Source organism: Sciurus vulgaris (genome assembly GCF_902686455.1).
Source record: "Sciurus vulgaris genome assembly, chromosome: 1".
Lineage (NCBI taxonomy): Eukaryota > Metazoa > Chordata > Mammalia > Rodentia > Sciuridae > Sciurus > Sciurus vulgaris.
Window position 1 is genome coordinate 34,410,022 of NC_136461.1, and position 25,838 is coordinate 34,435,859.

At 37.1% G+C, this 25,838-nt stretch overlaps 1 protein-coding gene across 8 annotated transcripts in view; it reads right to left on the bottom strand.

The window, feature by feature from the left end:
- The window catches only part of EIF2B3 (eukaryotic translation initiation factor 2B subunit gamma), a 139,843-nt gene that overhangs the window by 77,323 nt on the left and 36,682 nt on the right, over positions 1 to 25,838 (bottom strand). The window lies entirely within an intron of this gene.

Consider the following 25,838-nt stretch of genomic DNA (forward strand, 5'->3'; position numbering starts at 1 on the left):
TTCATTACATGGAAACTTAACAAAGGTTTAATTAAGAGCAAGTCACTTAGAAACAGAGATGTTATTTTGGATGTAATCTGGACAAGTCCTTAGGCTCACAAAACTCTATGAATCACTGAATGTCCTGGGAACAATAATTTCCAGAGAGCCAATTTTTCAGCTACGTTGCACTTTAGCCACATTTCTCTCCCTCCCAGGCCCTCCTCCTTATATTGCTGCTTTGTGGTTACCATAGTGACCGGGACCTCAGAATGTAATACAAATGATAGAAACTTGGAAAGTCTTTTTCTATTCTGCTTTACCAAAGTGAATTCCACTTTGGGAGAATAGCGAGTAACTTCAGAATGTCCATCCTAAGAAGACAGATGACACAAATAAGGTTAAGGAAGCAGACAAAACTATGAACTTCCATTTATTAAAATTCTGACATATTCAGCTATTCACACCTTTTTTCCTAGATGATTTTTACTTCTCTGACTCCTCTGTTAAAACATCAAACAAAAAGTGAACAAATCAAAACTAACAGAATAAATTGTAGATTTTAAAAGGTCACTAACTTGTTGCAGCTTCTTCCATTTAGAGGTATTGTTAGTTCTATATCCTTTACATCTGTGCTGGCCTTGACTAACAAAGTACAGCTGAAGTGTCATAGTATGTGTTCTGAGTTTAGGGCTCCAAGGACTTTGTAGTTTCTACTCCCATTCTCTTAGAACCTGCTGTTGCTACCATGTGAACAAGTCAGAGTTAGCCTCTTATCTGATAAGAGACTACTTGGAAAGAGGAAACCCAGCTCTCATAGCTGAGCCCTAGTCATAATACTGAGTCATGGGATGGTAGGTAGACTATGAAAAGAAGTTTCAGTAGGGCAGCAGCAGCAGCAGCAGCAGAAGAAGAAGCAGCATTCTCTTCTTAATATGAGCACTATAGGCATTTCAAAGCCTACACAGACATTTAGAGGCAATGGCAGATATTGATATTGAAGCAATGTTTTTGAGGCTCCTTACAAGAAGGAAGAGAAGCTAGGTGTGGTTGCATATTGCTGTGATCTCAGCTACTCAGAAGGCTGAGGCAGAAGGATCACAACAAATTCAAGGCTAGCCTGGGCAACTTAGTAAGACCCTGTCTCAAAAAAGAAAGAAGGATAGAACAAGTTGAGCAGTGCTAATGGCAATGAAGAAGATGCAAAAAGAAGGAAAAAAACAAGATATAGTCTTGAAAGAAAAAGAAGCAAAGTAAGGAATGGAGGCAAAATAGAGCTGGAGAAAGGAAAAGAAAAAGCCTGGAAAGGAAGCAAAGTAGCAGCAAAGGAAGAACCCAGGCACAGTGGTGCAGCCTCTACTTCCAGTGACTAAGGAGGTTGAGGCAGTAGGATTGCAGGTTAGGGGCCAGCTCTGGCATTTTAATCAGATCTTAAGCCTTTTAGACAGAATTAAAGTATGCAGCTCATAATGGATAATGAAATAGGTCAATCTAAACTATGGATTTATTACATTTTCTGACCTAAAATGTGCCAAGAAGGCTTGAAACAACTATGGATTAGATCTAGCAGGAGGGCCAATGAAAGTTGATCATGTTAATGAATGTGCTGATGCTTCTAGTGATAGTTCATTTCTGGACGGTGATAAGTTAGAAGGGCCTAGAAATGACTTGGGAAAAACTGGTCATCTTCAATTAATGACCAGATGCACAGAGGGTACAGGTTTGCAGATTCCACCAGCAGCACAGCAAGCTTTACAAATGAGTGACTCTTTGGCATTTGGTGCTGCAGCAGAATTCTCTTTTATTACAGATCTATAAACAGGACTTTGCCAACAGACTGAAACTTCAGTTTTACCTGTAGCTGCCTCTGCTCAATCACTTGCAACACAGTGTTTTCAATTCTCTAATATGTTTAAACCCCAAAAGAAGAAATTGGATGGGATACAGAGATTAATGATGACATGACTGAAGAATGTAAGAAACATGGAGAAGTTATTCATATTAATGTTAAGAAAGATTCAGCTCAGGGCAACATGTATGTGAAGTATCTGTCAATTACTACAACTATTGCTATTGTCCCATGCATTGCATGGCAGGTGGTTTGTTGGCAAAATAAAAGCAGCATATGTATCTCTTCCAATTTATCATGACCACTTTCCTGATTATATGACAGTAACATAACTACTGGTTCCAAGCAATGAAGGAAGACATAATCCCTTACGTACCCAGCTGTTTTTTTTTTTTCTTTTTCTTCCTTGAGAATTCACCTTGTTGTTTTTTAGATAAAAATAGAGACAGGGATCTGCTGTCACTTGTATACAATTCCCGTTGTCTTGAAAATACAAAAATGTTAACAACAACAAAAAAAGAACGACAGCTATCTCCTGGTCTTCAGTTCCTTATATTTCCCCTCTCCTTGAGTGTAGGCTGGCAACTTGCTTCTAATACACAGAACACAGCAAAGGTGATAAGATGTTACTTTCATAATTAGGTTACATAAGAGTCTGACTTCTATCCTTCTGGAAAGTTCTTTCCCTTGCTGGCTTTGATGGAGTCAGTTGCCACGTTAGAATAGCCCAAGTGATAAAGAAATGAGAATAGCCTCTGCACAACAGTTGGCTAGAAGCAAAGGCTCTCAGTCCATTAGTTCTTAGGAAATTCAAATTCTGCCAACAATCAATTGAACTTGGAAGCAAATCCTTTCTCAATTAATAAGCCTTCGGATGAGACCCCCTCCCCAATCTAGTTAACACTTTGATTGCAACCTTGAAAAAGGTACGCAAATGAGAGGACCAGCTAAAGTTGAGCTTGAATTCTTAACACACAATGTTGTTTTTAAACTTTTAAGTTTCTAGTAAGCATTAATTAATAGATACTAACTGATATCACTTGAACGGAGATGAGCTATCTCACCTATTCCCAGGCCAAAATCACGAACCAAGAATCATAAACCAAGTCATTAATTATAGTTTTAAGCCACTAAAGTTTTGGGGAGTCTTATTATATAGTAAAAACTAATTCCTACTCTAGTGTTAAAGGACAATAAACCATGACTAAGTTAGGTTTATCCCAGGTATATAAAGATGGCTTAATAAAATATGTAATTGTTAATCATCACATTATCAGAGAAAAACAGAGAAACCAGGACTACTTGAATAGATTCAGAAAAGCATTTGATAAAAATTATATATTTATGAAAAGAAACCCTTAATAAATTAATCCTAAAAAGGAACTTCTCAACCTCATAACAAGTACCTATAAAGCCTATAGTATCAGTCTAAGGACTAGGATTGTACCTTACTGGTAGAGTGCTTGCCTGGCATGTATGAAGTCCTGGGTTCAATCCCCAACACCCTCACCTAATCACTTTAAATGAGAGATGTTGAAAATATTTCTTCTAAAATTAGGAATGAGAAAAGGGAGTCAACAAGCATCATTTGTATATACATAACTGTATTAGAGGTCCTGGCCAACACTGTAAGTCAAGCAAAAGAAACTAGAAACAAACACTACCGGGGAGACATTGGTCAAAGGATACAAAATTTTAGTTAGGAGGAATAAATTCAAGAGATCATTGGGGCTGGGGTTGTGGCTCAGTGGTAGAGTGCTCCCCTGGAACACGTGAGGTACGGGGTTTGATTCTCAGCACCACATTAAAAAATAAAATAAAATAAAATAAAGAGATCATTGTACAACATTGTGACTATAGTTAATAACCAGGTATTAAATTCTTGAAAATTGTGAGGGCTGAGGGTATAGCTCAGCAGTAGTGCACAGGGCACAAGAGGCTCTGTGTTTGATCCCATGTACAAGCAAGTTGGTGGGGTGGCACACACCTGTAATCCCAGCAATTTAGGAGACTATCATAGGAAGATAGCAAGTTTGAGGCCAGCCTGGGCAATTTAGTGAGACTGTCTCAAAACCAACAATATAAATGACAGGTCTGGGGATATAGCTCAGTGGCAAAGTGTCCCTGGGTTCAATTCCCAGTACAGGGAGGAAAAAAATAAAGAAAGAAAAAGAAAATTGCTAAAAGAGTAGATTTTAAAAGTGTTCTCATTGAAGAAGTTCTATAAGAAAGAAAGGTTTCATTCAAAGAATCAAGAATTAGAATGAGGGTTGGGGTTGTGGCTCAGTGGTAGAGCGCTTGCCTAGCATATGTGAGGCACTGGATTCAATCCTCAGCACCACATTAATAAACAAATAAAATAAAGGCACCATGTCCATCTACAGCTAAAAATGTATTTTAAAAAAAGAATCAGAATGGTTTTGTTTGTTTCTAGTACTAGGCATTAAACACAGGGATGCTCTACCACTGAGCTACATCCCCCCAATTCTATTTATTTATATTTTGAAATGGGGTCTTGCTAAATTGTCAAGACTGGCCTCAAACTTATAATCCTCCTCCCTCAGCTTCCTGAGTGGCTTGGATTACAGACGTGCACCACTGTCTCCTACTTGGTGTTGAACTTCTTAAAGAAAAAGCTAAAAGACAGTAAAATAACACCTTCAAAATTTTGAGGTTATGTGACTTCCAAAAGAAGTTTCTATCTGACCAAACTATCTAAAGACATTTTCAGATATGTAAAACTAAAAAAATTACTTCTTACAAACCTATTGCTGGAGGTTACCAGAGAATATGTTCCATAAAAAATTGTGCATATAAAACTAGTCAGAAGAAAACATAAGATTCAAGAAATGACAGGGAACTTTGAATCTAATATGACAGCTCCACAGCACAGCAACTAACTCAGATTAGAAAAGTTCAAGAAGTGTCTTCAAGAATTTAAACCTAATGCACTGAAATACAATAAGAAGGACTGGGGTTGTGGCTCAGTGGTAAAGCACTTGCCTAGCATGTGTGAGGCACTGGGTCTGATCCTCAGCACCACATAAAAATAAATAAATAAAGGAATGCTGCCCATTTACAACTACAAAAAAATAAAAATAAAAATAAAAGGGAAATACAGTCAGAAGAAACTTCACATAACTGGGGCCGAAGTTGAATCAGTGATAAATACATAGAAAATGAGCAACCCAAAAAGACAATATTTAGGAATACAGGAGGAAAGAGAAAAGTAATCATACACCACAAAACTCAGCCATGAATACTATTTACATAGTCACAAATGTAAACATGGAATTTTCAGTTAATTGACAATACAGTATCAATAACTGTCTTAGGAAGTTGGCAAACTGGAAGTTTGCATATTTGTAGCAGGGGCAGAGAGTATAGTAAAAGATAACTAAGTCTTTAAGTTCCAGGATGGAAGTCTACAGTTAATTCCTAAAACTAAAAAAATGAAGACACAGCAAATAAAATTAAGTTATTTAGAGATACAGAGTTAGATGCCAAAAAAATTTAAAAATTAGCAAAAGTGTTCAAAGTGCCGGAGTTGGGTGAGGGGATGCTATTTATTCTCACACAATTAATTATATTACCTTGTGAATTATGGGCATATAAAATCGATAAAAGGAAAAACTAAATACAAAAAAGAAATAGGGGCTAGGGATATGGTTCAGTGCCTAGCATGTGAGAGGCCTGGCATAGATTCCCCACACCACACTAAAAAATAAAATTGAAAAAGAAAGAAACAGCACAAGCTGTGGATTCAGAAGTCATGGGTCTGAGATCTGGTTCTACTACTCATCACTGATGTGATCTTGAGTAACTACCCACAACATGCTAAAATAAATGAATAAAAACTTGGTAAATAACAAAACTACTTGACTTCACTCATTGGATTTTAGCTGGAAAGCAAATCTTGATTACCTTTTTTCCCATATAGAATTTTTTTGGTAGGTGGTCAGATAAGTATTTATTAGCATTATTATTATTTAATTCATTGTACACAAATGGTGTACAACTTTCATTTCTTTGGTTGTACATGAAGTACTCACACCATTTGTGTAATCATATGTGTACATAGGGTAATGATGTTTGTCTCATTCTATTACTTTCCTTCCTCTCTTCCCCCTCTCCACTCCTCATTTCCCTCTACACAATCCATCCTTCCTCCATTGTTTCCTTACTCCCCCACCCCCGTTATATATCATCATCCACTTATCACAGAAAACATTCAGCCTTTGTTTTTTTGGGATTGGCTTATCTCAGCATGATATTCTCCAGTTCCTTCCATTTACTTGCAAATGCCATAATTTCCTTCTTCTTCAAGGCCAAATAGTATTCCATTGTATCCATTCATCCACTGAAGTGCATCTAGGTTGGTTCCAAAATCTGGCTATTTTGAATTGAGCCGCTATAAACATTGATGTGATATAAAAATTGATCGCTATAAACTGCAGTATGCTGGTTTTAAGTCCTTTGGGTATAGGAGCTATCCCAAGGAGTGGGATAGCTGGGTTAAATGGTGGTTTCCATTCCAAATTTTCTAAGGAATCTCTATACTGCTTTCCAGGGTGGCTGTACCAATTTGCAATCCCATCAGCAATGTATGAGTGTATCTTTTTCCCCACATCTTCACCATTGCTTCCCATGTAGAACTTTTTAAAGTTTTTTTATTTAATGTTTTAGTTGTAGATGGACACAATACCTTTGTTTTATTTATTTATTTTTATGTGATGCTGAGGATCGATCCCAGTGCCTCACAGGTGCTAGGCAAGCACTCTACCACTGAGCCACAACCCCAGCCCTTCCATGTAGAATTTAACATAGATTTTATACAATAGCATGTCCTGATCTGGGGTTGTGGCTCAGTGGTAAAGCCCTTGCCTGGCACATGTGAGGCATTGGGTTCAATCCTTAGCATCACATAAAAGTACATAAATAAATAAATAAATAAATAAATAAATAAATAAATGTGTCTATCTACAATTTAAAATGTTAAAAAAAGTCAGCGTGTCCTAAATTCAATGCATGCATTAACATTTAATGTAAACAAAACAGTAAAAAAAATTTTTTTAATGTACTTGTAAGACAGGAATTTGATTTCACAAAATCTACTCTGGCTTCACATAAGTAAATTTCTTACCCCCGTATTATCAGATATCATGCTTTTAGGCAAGGACTCTACCACTGAGCTATACCCCCCGCTCTAAATGTCACACACTTTAGAATATAATAAAGAAAAATAATTAGGGCTGGGGTTGTGGCTCAGTGGCAGAGTGCTTGTCTAGCACATGTGAGGCACTGGGTTAGATTCTCAACACCACACACAAATAAATAAAATAAAGGTCCATTGCCAATGTAAAAAAATTGTATTATATTCTCATTGAAATTGAGAAAGAAAGAAATCTTAAAGTTTCTAATGTGCAAAGGATAGAAAATGGACATTAATTATTTTTACACATTATTGTAAATTTAAGAGATATATGGAGATCCAAGATGGTGAACTAGAGGGAGGCTGCATTCCTTGTCACTTGGTAACTCAGGAACCAACCAAAGGAAATACTGTTTCGGTGAGGCAGTTGTCTCTGCCCACTGATCCCCTGCTGTTTACCCCTTCCATCCACTGCGATCACCCTACTACACTAATGGAAAGGTCAATTAAAGGAGAAACTAAGTCAAGATAAAAACCAAAAATAAACCAAACTGACCAGGAATACAAATCATATCTCAATAATAACCCTGAATTTAATGGCCTAAACTCTTCAATCAAAAGATATGGACTGGCAGGTTGGATTAAAAAAAAAGTCCCAACAATATGCTGTCTTCAAGAGACTCACCTCCTAGGAAAAGGCATCCATTGACTGAAGGTAAAAGGTTGAGGAAAAACATCACTCACATGGACTGTGTAAACAAGCAGGGGTTTCCATTCTCATATCAGAAAAGTGGACTTCAAAGTTAGTCAGAAGGGATAAAGAAGGACATTTCACACTGCTTAAGGAAATCATACATCAACAAGAGGTAACAATCTTAAATATATATGCCCCAAACAAAGGAGCATCTATGTACATCAAACAAACCCTTCTCAATTTCAAGAATCTAATAGATCACAACACAATAATACTAAGTGACTTTAACACACCTCTCTCACCACCGGATAGATCATCCAAAAAAAACTAAACAAACAAACAAAAACAAAACTATAGAATGAAATGATACAATCAATGATTTAGACTTAACGGACATATATAGAGTATTTCATTCATTATCAGTGAATACACTTTTTTGTCAGCAGTACAAGGATCCTTCTCTAAAACAGACCATGTTATGCCACAAAGCAACTCTGGGCAAACTGGGCAAATACAAAAAAAAAAAAAAAAAAAAAAAACCACCCTGCATTCTAGAAATCAATAAATAAAATAGATAATAGAAAATACTCCAACATCTGGAGACTAAATAGCATGCTACTGAATGATGAATGAAAAAAAGGAAAAAATAAAAAAAAATACCTAGAGGTAAATGAGAATATCTATACAATACATCAAAATCTCTGGGATGCTATGAAGGCAGTGCTAAGAGGAAAGTTCATCACACTGAGCTCATACATTAAAAGAATAAAAAGTCAACAAAAAAATGACCTAACATTACATCTCAAAGACCTAGAAAAAGAACAACAAATCAACACCAAAAGCAGTAAAAGAAAGGAAATAATTAAATCAGAGCTGAAATCGATGAAATTGAAACAAAAGAAACAATTTAAAAAACTGACAAGTAAAAAAGCGGGGGTTTCCATCCTTATATCAGATAAAGTGGACTTCAAGCCAAAGTTAGTCAGAAGGGATAAAGAAGGACATTACATACTACTTAAGGGAACCATAAATCAGGAAGACATAATGATAGTAAATATTTATGCCCCAAACAATGGTGCATCCCTGTACATCAAACAAATCCTTCTCAATTTCAAGAATCACATAGACCACAACACAATAATTCTGGGTGACTTTAACGCACTGCTGTCACCACTAGATAGATCTTCCAAACAAAATCCAACCAAAGAAACCATAGAACTCAATAACACAATCAATAACCTAGACTTAATAGACATATATAGAATATTCCATCCATCAATGAGCAGATACACTTTCTTCTCAGCAGCACATGGAACCTTCTCGAAAATAGACCATGTGTTATGCCACAAAGCAGCCCTTAGGAAATGCAAAAAAATAGAGATACTGCCTTGTGTTCTATCAGATCATAATGGACTGAGAGTAGAAATCAATGACAAAATAAAAAACAAAAATTACTCCAACACTTGGAGACTAAATAATATGCTATTGACTGAAACATGGATAACAAAAAACATCAGGGAGGAGATTAAAAAATTCTTAGAGGTCAATGAGAATGATGATACAATATATCAAAATCTCTGGGACACTATGAAAGTGGTACTAAGAGGAAAATTCATTGCATGGAGCGCATTCCAGAAAAGAATGAGAAGTCAACAATTAAATGACCTAACATTACAGCTCAAAGCCCTCGAAAAAGAAGAACAGAATAACAGCAAAAATAGTAGAAGACAGGAAATAATTAAAATCAGAGCTGAAATCAATGAAATTGAAACAAAAGAAACTATTCAAAAAATTGACATAACAAAAAGTTGGTTCTTTGAGAAAGTAAACAAAATAGATAAATCCTTAGCCACACTAACAAAGAGGAGAGAGAAGACTCAAATTACTAAAATACATGATGCAAAAGGAAATATCATGACAGACACCACTGAGATACAGAACATAATGAGAAGCTACTTTGAAAATCTGTATTCCAACAAAATAGAAACTACCAAAGACATTGACAAATTTCTAGAGACATATGCTCCTCCCAAACTGAACCAGGAGGACATACACGATTTAAACAGATCAATATCAAGCAATGAAATAGAAGAAGCCATTAAAAATCTACCATCCAAGAAAAGCCCAGGACCAGACGGATTCTCAGCCGAGTTCTACAAGACCTTCAAAGAAGAACTCATTCCAGTACTTCTCAAAGTATTCCAGGAAATAGAAAAGGAGGGTACCCTACCGAACTCATTCTATGAAGCTAATATCACCCTCATACCCAAACCAGGAAAAGACACATCAAGGAAAGAAAATTTTAGACCAATATCCTTGATGAATATAGATGCAAAGATCCTTAACAAAATATTGGTAAACCGTATCCAAAAACATTTTAAGAAAATTGTGCACCACGATCAAGTGGGGTTCATTCCTGGAATGCAAGGATGGTTTAACATCCGTAAATCAATAAACATAATCCATCATGTCAATAGACTTAAGGATAAGAATCATATGGTTATTTCAATTGACGCAGAAAAAGCATTTGACAATATACAACACCCCTTCATGCTGAAAACCCTAGAAAAAATAGGGATAGTAGGAACATACCTGAACATTGTAAAGGCTATTTATGCTAAGCCCATGGCCAACATCATTCTTAATGGAGAAAAACTGAAACCATTCCCTTTAAAAACGGGAACAAGACAGGGATGTCCTCTTTCACCACTTCTATTCAACATTGTCCTCCAAACTCTAGCCAGAGCAATTAGGCAGACTAAAGAAATTAAAGGGATCCGAATAGGAAAAGAGGAACTTAAGCTGTCACTATTTGCGGACAACATGATTCTATATTTAGAGGATCCAAAAACATCCTCCAGAAAACTTCTAGACCTCATCAATGAATTCAGCAAAATAGCAGGCTATAAAATCAACACACATAAATCTACAGCATTTTTATACGCAAGCGATGAAACAGCTGAAAGGGAAATGAGGAAAACAACTCCATTTGCAATAGCCTCAAAAAAAAATAAATAAAATACTTGGGTATCAATCTAACCAAAGAGGTAAAAGATCTCTACAATGAAAACTACAAAACACTGAAGAAAGAAATTAAGGAAGACCTTAGAAGATGGAAAGATCTCCCATGTTCTTGGATAGGCAGAATTAATATTGTCAAAATGGCCATACTACCTAAAGTGCTATACAGATTCAATGCAATTCCAATTAAAATCCCAATGACATACCTCACAGAAATAGAGTAAGCAATCATGAAATTCATCTGGAAGAATAAGAAACCCAGAATAGCTAAAGCAATCCTTAGCAGGAAGAATGAAACAGGGGGTATCGCAATACCAGAACTTCAACTATACTACAAAGCAATAGTAACAAAAACAGCATGGTATTGGCACCAAAATAGACAGGTAGATCAATGGTACAGAATAGAGGACACGGACACAAACCCAAATAAATACAATTTTCTCATACTAGACAAAGGGGCCAAAAATATGCAATGGAGAAAAGATAGCCTCTTCAACAAATGGTGCTGGGAAAACTGGAAATCCATATGCAACAGAATGAAACTAAACCCCTATCTCTCACCCTGCACAAAAATCAACTCACAATGGATCAAGGACCTTGAAATCAGACCAGAGACCCTGCATTTTATAGAAGAAAAAGTAGGTCCACATCTTCACCTTGTTGGCTTAGGATCAGACTTCCTTAACAGGACTCCCATAGCACAAGAAATAAAAGCAAGGATCAACAACTGGGATAGATTCAAACTAAATAGCTTTCTCTCAGCAAAGGAAACTATCAGCAATGCGAAGAGAGAGCCTACAGAGTGGGAGAATATCTTTGCCTCTCATGCTTCAGATAGAGCACTAATTTCCAGAATATATAAAGAACTCAAGAAACTCTACACTAAGAATACAAATAACCCAATCAACAAATGGGCTAAGGAAATGAACAGACACTTCACAGAAGAAGATGTACAAGCAATCAACAGATATACAAAAAAATGTTCACCATCTTTAGTAATAAGAGAAATGCAAATCAAAACTACAGGAAGATTTCATCTCACCCCAATTAGAATGGCAATTATCAAGAACACAAGCAACAACAGGTGTTGGAGAGTATGTGGGGAAAAAGGTACAGTCATACATTGCTGGTGGGACTGCAAATTAGTGCAGCCACTCTGGAAAGCAGTGTGGAGATTCCTTAGAAAACTTGGAATGGACCTACCATTTGACCCAGCTATCCCACTCCTCGGCCTATACCCAAAGGACTTAAAATCAGCACACTACAGAGATACAGCCACATCAATGTTCATAGCTGCTCAATTCACAATAGCTAGACTATGGAGCCAACCTAGATGCCCTTCAATTGATGAATGGATAAAGAAACTGTGGTATATATATACAATGGAATATTACTCAGCTATAAAGAATAATAAAATTATGGCATTTGCAGGCAAATGGATGAAATTGGAGAATATCAGGTTAAGTGAGATAAGCCAATCTCAAAAATCCAAAAGAGGAATGATCTCACTGATAAGCGGATGATGACACTTAATTGGGGGTGGGAGGGGGGCAAGAATGGAGGAAGGAGGGACTGTATAGAGGGAAAAGAGAGGTGGGAGGAGTGGGGGGAAGGAAAAAAAATAACAGAATGAATCAAACATCATTACTCTATGTAAATATATGAATATGCAAGTGGTATACTGTTACTCCATGTACAAACTGAAACAACATGTATCCCATTTGTTTACAATAAAAATAAATTTAAAAAAATAAAAATAAATTCCCTTATGTGAAAAAAAAAAAAAACTGACAACACAAAAAGTTGGTTCTTTGAAAAAATAAATAAAATTGACAAATCCTTAGCCACATTAACAAAGAGAAAGAGAAAACTCAAATTGCTAAAATTAATGATGAAAAAAGGAAATATCACAGCAGATACTACTGAAATACAGAAGATAATTAGAAACTATTTTGAAAATTTATACTGAAATAAAATAGAAAAACTTGAAGACACTGATAAATTTCTAGAGACATATGATCTACCCAAACTGATGCAGGAGGACATACACAATTTAAACAGATCAACTTCAAGCAATGAAATAAAAGAAGTCATCAAAAGTCCACCAACCAAGAAAAGCCCAGGACTAGACAGATTCTCAGCCAAGTTCTACAAGACCTTCAAAGAAGAATTAACACCAATCCTCGGGCTGGGGAGATAGCTCAGTTGGTAGAGTGCTTGTCTTGCAAGCTCAAGTCCCTGGGTTCAATCCCCAGCACCGCAAAAACCACCAATCCTCCTCAAATTATTCCATGAAATAGAAAAGGAGGGAACCTTTTCAAACTCATTCTATGAGGCTAGCTAGAATCACCCTTATGCCAAAACCAGACAAAGCCACATCAAGGAAAGAAAATTTCAGACCAATATCCCTCATGAACATAGACTCAAACATTCTCAATAAAATTCTGGCAAATCACATACTTTTTAACATATTAAAAAGACAGTACACCATGAATGAGTGGGGTTCATCCCTGGAATGCAAGGTTGGTTCAACATATGGAAATCAATAAATGTAATACATCACACATCAACAGACTTAAAGGCAAGAATCATATAATTATCTCAATAGTTGCAGAGAAAGCATCTGACAAAATACAATACCTCTTTATGTTCAAAACACTAAAAAACTAGGGGTAGTAGGAACATACCTCGACACTGTAAAAGCTATGTATGCTAAGTTCATGGCCAACATCATTCTAAATGGAGAAAAAAATTAAAGGCGTCCCCCCTAAAAACTGGAACAAGACAGGGATGTCCTCTTCCACACTTCTATTCAACATCATCCTTGAAACCCTAGCCAGAGAAGACAGGCAAAAGAAATTAAAGGGATATGCATAGGAAAAGAAGAACTCAAACTATCACTATTTGCCAACAACATGATTCTATATTTAGAAGATCTGAAAAATTCCCCCAAGAAAACTTCTAGAACTCATAAATGAATTCATCAAAGGAGCAGGATATAAAATCAATACCCATAAATCAAATGCATTTTTATACATAAGCGATGACTCCAATGCAAGAGAAATTAGGAAAACTACCCCATTCACAATAGCCTCAACAAAAATAAAATACTTGGAAATCAATCTAACAAAAGAGGTGAAAGACCTCTACAATGAAAATTACAAAACACTAAAGAAAGAAATTAAAGACCTTAGAAAATGGAAAAATCTCCCATGCTCTTGGATAGCCAGAATTAATATTGTCAAAAGGGCCATACTACCAAAAGTGTTATACAGATTCATTGCAATTTCTATTAATATCCCAATGACATTCTTAATAGAAACAGAAAAATTAATCATTAAATTCATTTGGAAAAATAAGAGACCCAGAATAGCCAAGGCAATCCTTTAGCAAAAAGAGTGAAGCACGAGGCATCACATTACCAGACATTAAACTATACTACAGAGCCATAGTAACAAAAATGGCATGCTATTGGCACCAAAATAGACATGTAGACCAATGGTATAAAACAGAAGATGCAGAGACAAACTCACATAAATACAGTTATCTCATACTAGACAAAGGTCTAGTCTCATACTAGACAAAAATATACATTGGGGAAATCTATTCAATTAATCTATTCAAAAAGTCTATTCAAAAAATGGTGCTGGGGGCTGGGGAGATAGCTCAGCTGGTAGAGTGCTTGCCTTGCAAGCACAAGACCCTGAGATTGATCCCCGGTACCGCAAAAAAAAAAAAAAAAAAAAAAAAAAAAAAAAAAAAAAAAAAATGGTGCTGGGAAAACCGAAATCCATCCATATGTAACAAAATGAAGTTAAACCTCTAGTCTCTCCCTGCACAAAAATCAGCTCAAAGTGGATCAAAGATTTAGGCACTAAAATAAAGACCATGTGCTTAACAGAAAAAGTAGGCCCAAATCTTTATCATGTCAACTTAGGACCTGACTTCCTTAACAAGACTCTTAAAGCACAAGAAGTAAAATTAAGAGTCAATAAATGGGATGAATTCAAACTAAAAAGCTTGTTTTCAACAAAGGAAACAATAAAAAATTTGAAGTGTGACCCTATAGAATGAGAAAAAATCTTTACTGCACGCACCTCAGATAGAGCACTAATCTCCAAGGTAAAGAACTCAAAAAACTTAACACCAAAAAATAAAAAATAAAAAATAAAAAACCCAATCAATAAATGGCCTAAGGAACTTCACAGAAGAAATATAATTGATCAACAAACATACGAAAAAATGTTCATCTCTTGCAATTAGAGAAATGCAAATCAAAACTGCTCTAAGGGTTCATTTCACTCCAGTCAGAATGGCAATTATCAAGAATACAAGCAACAATAGGTGTTGGAGAGGATGTGGGGAAAAAGGTACACTCATACATTGCTGATGGGGCTGCAAATTAGTGCAGCCACTCTGGAAAGCAGTGTGGAGATTCCTTAGAAAACTTGGAATGGACCCACCATTTGACTCAGCTATCCCACTCCTCGGCCTATACCCAAAGGACTTAAAATCAGCATACTACAGAGATACAGCCACATCAATGTTCATAGCTGCTCAATTCACAATAGCCAGATTGTGGAACCAACCTAGATGTACTTGAACAGATGAATGGATAAAGAAACTGTGGTATATATAAACAATGGAATATTACTCAGCTTTAAAGAAGAATGAAATTATGACATTTGCAGGTAAATGGATGGAACTGGAGAATATCATGCTAAGTGAAATAAGTCAATCCCCCAAAAACAAAGACTGAATGTTTTATATGACAAGCAGATGCTGATCCAGAGTCAGGGGTAGGTAAGGAAGAATGAAGGAACCTTGGATTGTACAGAGGGGAGTGAAGAAAGGGGTGGGGTAGGTGGGGATGGGAAGGATGGTAGATTGAGACAGACATTATTATCCTATATACATGTATGAAAAAAATTTAATAAAAAAAGTATATATATAGCATCAGCAGTATGTCTTTATATTTTTTTTACCATTTAAATTTTGTGAATGCAAAAAATTATGAATATGAGGCTTTCATAAACTTTCTCAAGATCACATTCTTTAATCCAATTTTCCCCATGAGGTTTCAAGTTTCTTAAAATGCCCTATGATTGGAAAGAGTACAATGAACACTTGCCTATCCTTGAGAAAAGGGATATTGTGGGATTTCTTTGTTTTGTGTATCTAGCCTTGGTACCTAGTTCAGGGCTTGGCATGAGCTCAGTAACTGTGTTAAGCTGATTTTTTGATCCATTTACTCAATATGTAATACCAAGCAATAGTGGAATGGTGGCTGAATGCCGATAAGTGACAAGTTTTATATTTCAATAGTGGTATTTACTATTACCAGGAAATGGGGTTTATCAGAGTTTATTGACCCCATTGTGATATTTGGTAGTCTTTAAACCATTCCTATTTTATATGAAATATAAGAAATACACGGGATATAGAATGTTTATGTTATTAAATGTGATTTGTTATGCTACAGGACCAAATGACAATAGGAATTACCATTTATTAAGTATCTATTATATTCCAGGTACTGGATTGAAGGTTTTTTTAATACCTCATTTAATTCTTACCAAAAATCCTGACAAGGTGTGGGGATACAGCTCAGAGATAAGAGTGTGTGCCTAACATGTATGAGGCGCTGAGTTGGCTCACCAGCACAGGAAAAAAAGGGGCAAAAAAAAATCCTTGGGCTGGGGATATAGCTCAGTTGGTTGAGTGCTTGCCTTGCAAGCACAAGGCCCTTGGTTCAAATCCCCAGTACCGCAAAAAATAAAAAATAAAAAAAATCCTGAAAGGATTAGAGTGAAGAAAATGAAGGGCAGGAAAGTGAAGTTTTTGCCAAAGACTACATGGTTTTTGAGCACTGAAACCCAGACAGTTTGAACTGTAGAGTCTGTGCTGTGAACAACCATGCTATAGCACAAGGTGCTTATTAAATAATCTTGTACAAAGTTTCAGTTAGAATGGAAGAATAAATTTTAGTGATCTACTGCACTGCATGGTGACTATAATTAATGTACTGTGTATTTCAAATTACTAAGAATAGATTTTTACATTTTTGCCACAAAAAAATAAGTTGGTTGGGGGGTTTCAAGATGGCGGACTAGAGGGTGGCGGCATTTCATGTTGCTCCAGGACTCAGGATTCAAAAGAGGAGATATTGAGAGACTTGGGACCAACTCAAAGCAGCCAGGTGAGTCTTTCCTGTTGGGGAGGCGTCCCTGATGGGGCAGTAGTCCCGGAATGCAGGGAACCGTGTGAAGTAGAGATGCCCGGCGAGACACCCCTCCCCCTGCTGGAGCAGTGAACTCGGACAACTGGGAGCATCGTAGAGGAGGCCGCTCAGCACAGTGCTTGGACTTGGAGCAACCACTGGGGCTCCGGGCAGCTGCCCAGAGGAGGAGCTGCGAGGAGAGCTGTTTGGACTCAGAGCAACCACTCCTGAACACCGGGGCCTGCCCAGAGGAGGAGGAGGAGGAGTGTGGCGGGTCGCTTGGACTCGGAGCTACTGCACCAGAGCTACAGGCGGCTGCTCAGAGGAGGAGGCGAGTGGTGAGTTGTTTGAACTCAAAGCGAGTGCTCCTGAACACCGGGAGGCTGCCTGGAGGAGGAGCGCAGTGGGTCACTTGGTCTCGGAGTGGCTGCACCAGAGCTCCGGGAGGCTGCCTGGAGGAGGCATGCAGCAGGTTGCTTGGACTCAGAGCGACTCAGAGCAACTGCTCCTGAACACCCAGGGGGCTACCCGGAAGAGGAGGAGGAACGGGGCGGGTCACTTGGACTCGGAGTGACTGCCCAGGGCTACGTGCAGTTGGCGGGAGGAGGAGGCACGCAGTGAGTTGCTTGGACTCCGAGTAACTGCACACATTGGGCGGCTGTCCGGAGGAAGAGGCGTGCGGCGGGTTGCTGGGACTCGGAGCGATTGTATGGGGCTCCAGGTGGCTGCTCAGAGGAGGGGCCGCATGGCCAGGCAATTAGGTGCAGAGCAGGGTACCAGGAACTAGGAGGCTTCTTGGTGGAAGAGCTCCACAGAGACACGCTTAGGGGCAGAGCGAAGGTTCCAGGACTGCGGGCAGATTCTCTGAGGAGAGGCAGCCTAAGGAGACTCATCTGTCAAGGGTGAGGCTCCCAGGCCCAGGAGGTAGGTCCGGGCCCCTGGGAACGTTGCAGAGGAAGGCAGCCCAGCCCAGGCGGTAGTTGTAGATGGAGGGGAACCTCTAGGAGGGGAACTGACCAGCAAGACCTCCCCACCAGGTGAGTCTTCCCTGCTGGGTGAGGTTTTCCCACAAGGACGGTAAAACCAGAGACACAGGCCCAAACAGGCCTTGCCTCAGCCCGCAGCCTAGTTCCCCTTTGGATGACCATTGGTCAACAAGTGGAGGCACCTCTGCCCACTAGCAGGGAATATACCCCACCTGAAGGCCACCACCCCTAGAGAGGCAGCTTCCTTGTGGAGCACCACACTATCAACTTCCTCCAAGACTTCAGCCTACTGAAGGCTAAGAGGGGATATACTAGAAATCTTCAGGGACATTATAAGTCAATAGAGGAAATCTGCAATATCTCAGCGGCCCACTGATACCTGAACAATATGAGAAAACAAGGGAAGAAGATGCCCCAAACAAATCTAGATGTTACATCAATAAAACCCAATGACAGCATGGCAGAAGAAATGACAGAAAGGGAGTTCAGAATGTACATAATTAAAATGATCAGGGAAGCAAACGATGAGATGAAAGAGCAAATGTAGGCACTGAATGATGAGATGAAAGAGCAAATGCAGGCACTGAATGATCACACCAATCGACAGTTAAAAGAGCAAATACAGGAAGCAAAAGATCATTTCAATAAAGAGTTAGAGATATTGAAAAAAAAACAAACAGAAATCCTTGAAATGAAGGAAACAATAAACCAAATTAAGAACTCCATAGAAAGCATATCCAGTAGGATAGAACCCCTGGAAGACAGAACCTCAGACATTGAAGACAAAATATTTAACCTTGAAAACAAAGTTGAACAAACAGAGAAGATGATAAGAAATCAGGAACAGAATCTACAAGAACTATGGGATATCATGAAAAGGCCAAATTTAAGAATTATTGGGATTGAGGAAGGCTTAGAGAAACAAACCAAAGGAATGAACAATCTATTCAATGAAATAATATCAGAAAATTTCCCAAATCTGAAGAATGAAATGGAAAATCAAGTTCAAGAGGCTTATAGGACTCCAAATATACAAAATTATAACAGACCCACACCAAGGCACATTATAATGAAAATACCTAACATACAAAATAAAGACAGAATTTTAAAGGCTGTGAGAGAAAAGAACCAAATTACATTCAGGGGAAACCAATACAGATATCAGCAGATTTTTCAATCCAGACCCTAAAAGCTAGAAGGGCCTGGAACACCATTTTTCAAGCCCTGAAAGAAAATGGATGCCAACCAAGAATCTTATACCCAGCAAAACTTACCTTCAAATTTGACGATGAAATAAAATCCTTCCATGATAAACAAAAGCTAAAAGAATTTACAAAAAGAAAGCCAGCACATTCTCAGCAAAATATTCCATGAGGAAGAGATGAAAAACAAAGAAGCAAATCAGCAAAGGGAGGAATTATCCTAAAGGAATTGTCAAATAAAGGAGGAAACAAGTTGTGTCAAACAAATAAATAAATAAAATTTAAAAAATGAGCCAAATGACCAGGAATACAAATCATATCTCAATAATAACCCTAAATGTTAATGGCCTGAATTCATCAATCAAAAGACATAGACTTAGAGGTAAATGAGAACAAGGAAACATCATATCAAAATCTCTGGGACACTATGAAAGCAGTACTTAGGGGAAAATTTATTTCATGGAGTGCATTTAATAAAAGAAGTAAAACTCAACAAATAAATGACCTAACACTACAACTCAAAGCCCTAGAAAAAGAACAGACCAGCACCAAAAGTAGTAGAAGACAGGAAATAGTTAAACTCAGAGCTGAAATCAACAAAATTGAAAGAATAAAAACAATACAAAAAATTGACAAAATAAATAGTTGGTTCTTCGAAAAAATAAACAAAATTGATAAACTTTTAGCCACACTAACAAAGAGAAGACGAGAGAAAACCCAAATCACTAAAATTCAGAATGAACAAGGAAATATCACAACAGACATCTAATTATGTTTTGAAATACAAAACATAATTAGAAGCTATTTTGAAAATTTCTACTCCAACAAAATAGAAAATTTTGAAGACATCAACAGGTTTCTAGAGACATATGAATTGCCTAAACTGAACGAGGAAGACATACACAATTTAAATAGACCAGTTTCAAGTAATGAAATAGAAGAAGTCATCAAAAGCCTATCAACAAAGAAAAGTCCGGGATCAGATGGGTTCTCAGCTGAGTTCTATAAAACCTTTAAAGAAGAGCTCATTCCAATATTTCTCAAAGTATTCCATAAAATAGAAGAGGAGGGAACCCTCCCAAACTCATTCTATGAAGCCAATATCACACTGATACCTAAACCAGACAGAGACACATCGAGGAAAGAAAATTTTAGACCAATATCCTTAATGAACATCGACACAAAAATTCTCAACAAAATTTTAGCAAATTGCATACAAAAACATATTAAAAAGATAGTGCACCATGATCAAGTGGGTTTCATCCCAGGGATGCAAGGTAGGTTCAACATCAGGAAATCAATAAATGTAATTCACCATATCAATAGACTTAAAGTCAAGAATCACATGATTATTTCAATAGATGCAGAAAAAGCATTTGATAAAATACAGCACCTCTTCATGCTCAAAACACTAGAAAAAATAGGGATAGTGGGAACATTCCTTAACATTGTAAAGGCCATTTATGCTAAGCCCATGGCTAATATCATTCTAAATGGTGAAAAACTGAAAGCATTCCCCCTAAAAACTGGAACAAGGCAGGGATGCCCTCTTTCACCACTTCTATTCAACATCGTTCTTGAGACTCTGGCCAGAGCAATTAGACAAACCAAAGAAATTAAAGGGATACGAATTGGAAAAGAAGAACTCAAACTATCCCTGTTCGCTGATGACATGATTATATATTTAGAGGAACCTGGAAATTCCACCAGAAAACTCTTAGAACTCATAAGTGAATTCAGTAAAGTAGCAGGATATAAGATCAATGCACATAAATCTAATGCATTTTTATACATAAGTGATGAATCTTTGGAAAGAATAATTAGGAAAACTACCCATTCACAATAGCCTCGAAAAAAAATAAAATACTTGGGAATCAATCTCACAAAAGAGGTGAAAGACCTCTATAACGAGAACTACAGAACACTAAAGAAAGAAATTAAAGAAAACCTTAGAAGATGGAAAGATCTCCCATGTTCTTGGATAGGAAGAATTGATATTGTCAAAATGGCCATAGTACCTAAAGTGCTATACAGATTCAATGCAATTCCAATTAAAATCCCAATGACGTACCTCACAGAAATAGAGCAAGCAGTCATGAAATTCATCTGGAAGAATAAGAAACCCAGAATAGCTAAAGCAATCCTTAGCAGGAAGAGTGAAACAGGGGGTATCGAAATACCAGATCTTCAACTCTACTACAAAGCAATAGTAACAAAAATGGCATGGTATTGGTACCAAAATAGAAAGGTAGATCAATGGTACAGAATAGAGGACACGGACACAAACCCAAATAAATACAATTTTCTCATACTAGACAAAGGTGCCAAAAATATGCAATGGAGAAAAGATAGCCTCTTCAACAAATGGTGCTGGGAGAATTGGAAATCCATATGCAACAGAATGAAACTAAACCCACATCTCTCACTATGCACGAAACGAGACTCAAAATGGATTAAGGACCTTGGAATCAGACCAGGGACCCTGCAGATTATAGAAGAAAAAGTAGGTCCAGATCTTCAACATGTCGGCTTAGGACCAGACTTCCTCAACAGGACTCCCCTAGCACAAGAAATAAAAGCAAGAATCAATAATTGGGATAGATTCAAACTAAATAGCTTTCTCTCAGCAAAGGAAACTATCAGCAATGTGAAGAAAGAGCCTACAGAGTGGGAGAAAATCTTTGCCAATCATACTTCAGATAGAGCACTAATCTCCAGAATCTATAAAGAACTCAAAAAACTCTACACCAAGAATACAAATAACCCAATCAACAAATGGGCCAAGGAAATGAATAGACACTTCACAGAAGAAGATGTACAAGCAATCAACAGATATATGAAAAGATGTTCAACATCTTTAGTAATAAGAGAAATGCAAATCAAAACTACACTAAGATTCCATCTCACCCCAATTAGAATGGTGATTATCAAGAATACAAGCAACAATACGTGTTGGCGAGGATGTGGGGAAAAAGGTACACTCATACATTGCTGGTGGGACTGAAAATTAGTGCAGCCACTCTGGAAAGCAGTGTGGAGATTCCTTAGAAAATTTGGAATGGACCTACCATTTGACCCAGCTATCCCACTCCTCGGCCTATACCCAAAGGACTTAAAATCAGCACACTACAGAAATACAGCCACATCAATGTTCATAGCGGCTCAATTCACAATAGCCAGACTATGGAACCAACCTAGATGCCCTTCAATTGATGAATGGATAAAGAAACTGTGGTATATATATACAATGGAATATTACGCAGCCATAAAGAATGATAAAATTATGGCATTTGCAGGCAAATGGATGAAATTAGAGAATATCATGTTAAGTGAGATAAGCCAATCTCAAAAAACCAAAGGACGAATGATCTCGCTGATAAGTGGATGATGACACATAATGGGGGGAGGGGTTAGTGTTAGGGTTATAGTTAGGGTTAGGGAGGGGGGCAAGAATGGAGGAAGGAAGTACTGTATAGAGGGAAAAGAGGGGTGGTAGGGGTGGGGGGAAGGGAAAAAACAGAATGAATCAAACAACATTATCCTATGTAAATTTATGACTACACAAATGGTATGCCTTTATGCCATGTACAAACAGAGAAACAACATGTATCCCATTTGTTTACAATAAAAAAAAAAAAAGTTGGTTGGAAGGTAATGGGTACATTAATTAGCCTGACCACATCTTTCCACAATGTATACAAAGATTAAAATATCACATTGTATCCCATAAATATACATAATTACTATTTATCAATTTAAAAACTGTTGAAACTATGTTAAAATATAAATTGATAATCTAATGTCAATCTGCTAGGTCCATATAGCTAAAATCATTATAAACTGATCAGACATATCTTTAGGACATTATTTTTTTGTGGGTTAGGGTGCACTATTTCTGGAAGTATTGCAATACCAGGGTGATGAGTGGGATGGATGGAGCAAGCTCCTATTCCATCTCCCTGCTCCAAAAATTCATTTAATATCCTGTCCTTAGATATTAAACCTATAAGAACAGATACCATACTTGATCTTATCCAAAAGGCTGAGAGAAGTGATCACATCTTTAGGATTTTAAATTGCTAGGGTTCAGGTCCACCTTCACTTACCTTGGGGTAGGGGCGGGGGCAATAACAGCCATCTTTATAAGCAGGGTATTCAACTACTGACTGCTCACCATGAGCTGTCACTCGGAGTTAGGAATTAAATTAAAAAAACAGATATGACCTCTGCCCTCACACAGCTTACAGGATAATAAAGGAAATAGTAAAGACAAGCCAGCTGCTATGTACAGGCAAAGAAGAAGATATAATTTTATATTAGAAGGTTAGAGAGAGCCTCTTTCAGAAAACAACTGAGGCTAGATTTAGAATACACATGTTGAGGTAAGAAAGGAACTGGGAAGCATTTTAGGCAAAGAACCTGTGTGAAGACCTATAATAGGAAAAAACAGTCTGAAAAGTCCAGACATGAATTTGATCCTGCCCTCCTCAATATTCACATCCACAAATTATCTGAGAAATAAGTGGCAAAGGGAGAAAGTTGATTCCTGAATCATACAGTTCTTAGTCATTCTCCTGAAAGTCAGTAAGAGCACCAACTAGGAAACTTGGACCTAGGGACTCTAGATGATTAAACAGTATCTAGAAACAGTGGACTTTTGGCTATTCTGGCAACACAACAGCAACAAAGAGGCTGATCAAATATATAGTCTGAGAAATTCAGGATTCTTTTTCCCCCTTTTGGTGGTTACTAGGGATTGAACCCCACAACCTCGTACATGCTAGGAGAGCGCTCTACTACTGAGCTATGTTCCCAGCCCTTGGGATTCTTTTAAAAAATGCTTATCACTGAAACGCAAAGCACTTAACAGGAGAAATTTAAAATTTAATTATTTAGGTGAACCTTAGCCTTGAAAGGTAGCAAAATGTAAATAACAAGCAGTTCAAAATTTTGTATTAAAAATGAAAAATCTTAGCTTGGTAAAGATTTGTCCTATTTTGTTTGGGCAACACTGGGGCTAACCTAAAGGGCACTTTAATAAGATAAAATAAAATACTTCAAAAAAGTATTGGGAATGAAATTCAAAATCTTTGCTCTGATCCCTGAATCTTCTCCAGTCCCATGTGCTTCCCTACCATCCCATATTCACATTCTAGCTGTAAGTTACCAGAATATATCATACTTTTTCAAAAAGTTATGGGAGCCAGCTTAAAGGAACTTCTAGTAGTCAAACTGTGATAACTTAAGTATAAAAAAAAAATTAAGAGGATGGATAGACAGAAAATAATTAATGTAAAATATAATTATAATGATACATAGGTGATAAAACCTAATGTGAAAGGTACTAAAAAGTTCTAATGCCAAGAAGAGTAACTCTAATAAGATACTTCATTTTTTACCTGAATGTTATAAAGGAGTACTGATAAATAAAAAAGTCATTAAAATATAATATCTGTTTAGAATGTCTGATTGGATAGTTGTTTCTATCTATGTAAGTAGAAAAGGATGAATACAGGGAACTGTGAAAAGCAAACCAGATCTTGCAAAAGTAGAAACCACATCAAGAACAAAAGGACTGATCAGCATGAGCATCATTATATAATAGTAAGGTAGAAAAAGTAAACAATTAGAGCTGGGAATGTAGCTCAAAGGTAGAACACTTTACCAGCATGCTTGAGGCTCTGAGTTTGATCCCCAACTCAGAACAAAAAAATCACTGTCAAAGTATCCAAAAATTAATCTGTGCCAGTGATCATCTGAATACAAAAATCAACTAGCAACAAATTTAATTGTTATAGTCCAAAATTATAAGGCTGGAGATAAAGCTCAGTGATAGAGCACTTGCCTAGCATGCACAAGGTCCTGGGATCCATCCCGAGTATCACAAAAACAAAACGAACAAAATTATAAATTATCCAAATGCCCTAAAAAGGAGAATTAAAATGACAAACTTGATTATTCAACTTCTCAGAATGGAAGTTCTAAGTGGTTCTATTAATAATACTAAACTATTAGTAAGTTATACATAGATTCTAATAATTAGACTATGCCAATATATTATAATAACAGAATAATAGGTTACATAATACTGGCTAAGCAAAACCTAAAGAATACATCATTTCAGGGAAAAATTCCAAGTAAAAAATACAACATTGCAGGAAAAACTAAAACTCATAAAAAGTGTGTCTTAAAGGGCTTTTTCGTCATAAGTTTGGTCATAAAAAGTAGCTCAGGGGGCTAGGGTTGTAGCTCAGCAGTAGAGCACTTGCCTAGCATGTGTGAGACACTGGGTTCAATCCTCAGCACCACATAAAAATAAATAAAACAAAAGTATTATGCCCATCTACAATTTTAAAAAAATTAAATTAAATTAAAAAGTAGCTCAGTCACAGAATGAATGACTTAGATCTAAGATATTCTGGGAAAAGCATTGAGTTACATATTTCAGCCAAAAATCAACAGGTCAAAAACCCGAATTCTCTAACCTTGGCTGGACTAGAATGGTCTTTCTTTTCTTTTTGGTCTGATAAGATTACTATAGCTCTATGAAGATTAAAAACAAAAATAAGAGTTAGGGGTATAGCTCAAGTGATAGAATGCTCCCTAGCACCACAAGCAAAAAAAGTACTACTAGAATGCTAGAAGATAAGCTTGACTAACAAGTACCATGTTTACTGGCTACTTGGGGTGATTAAAGAAGTTAAAAGAAACATTAAATTTGTAATAGCAATTTTA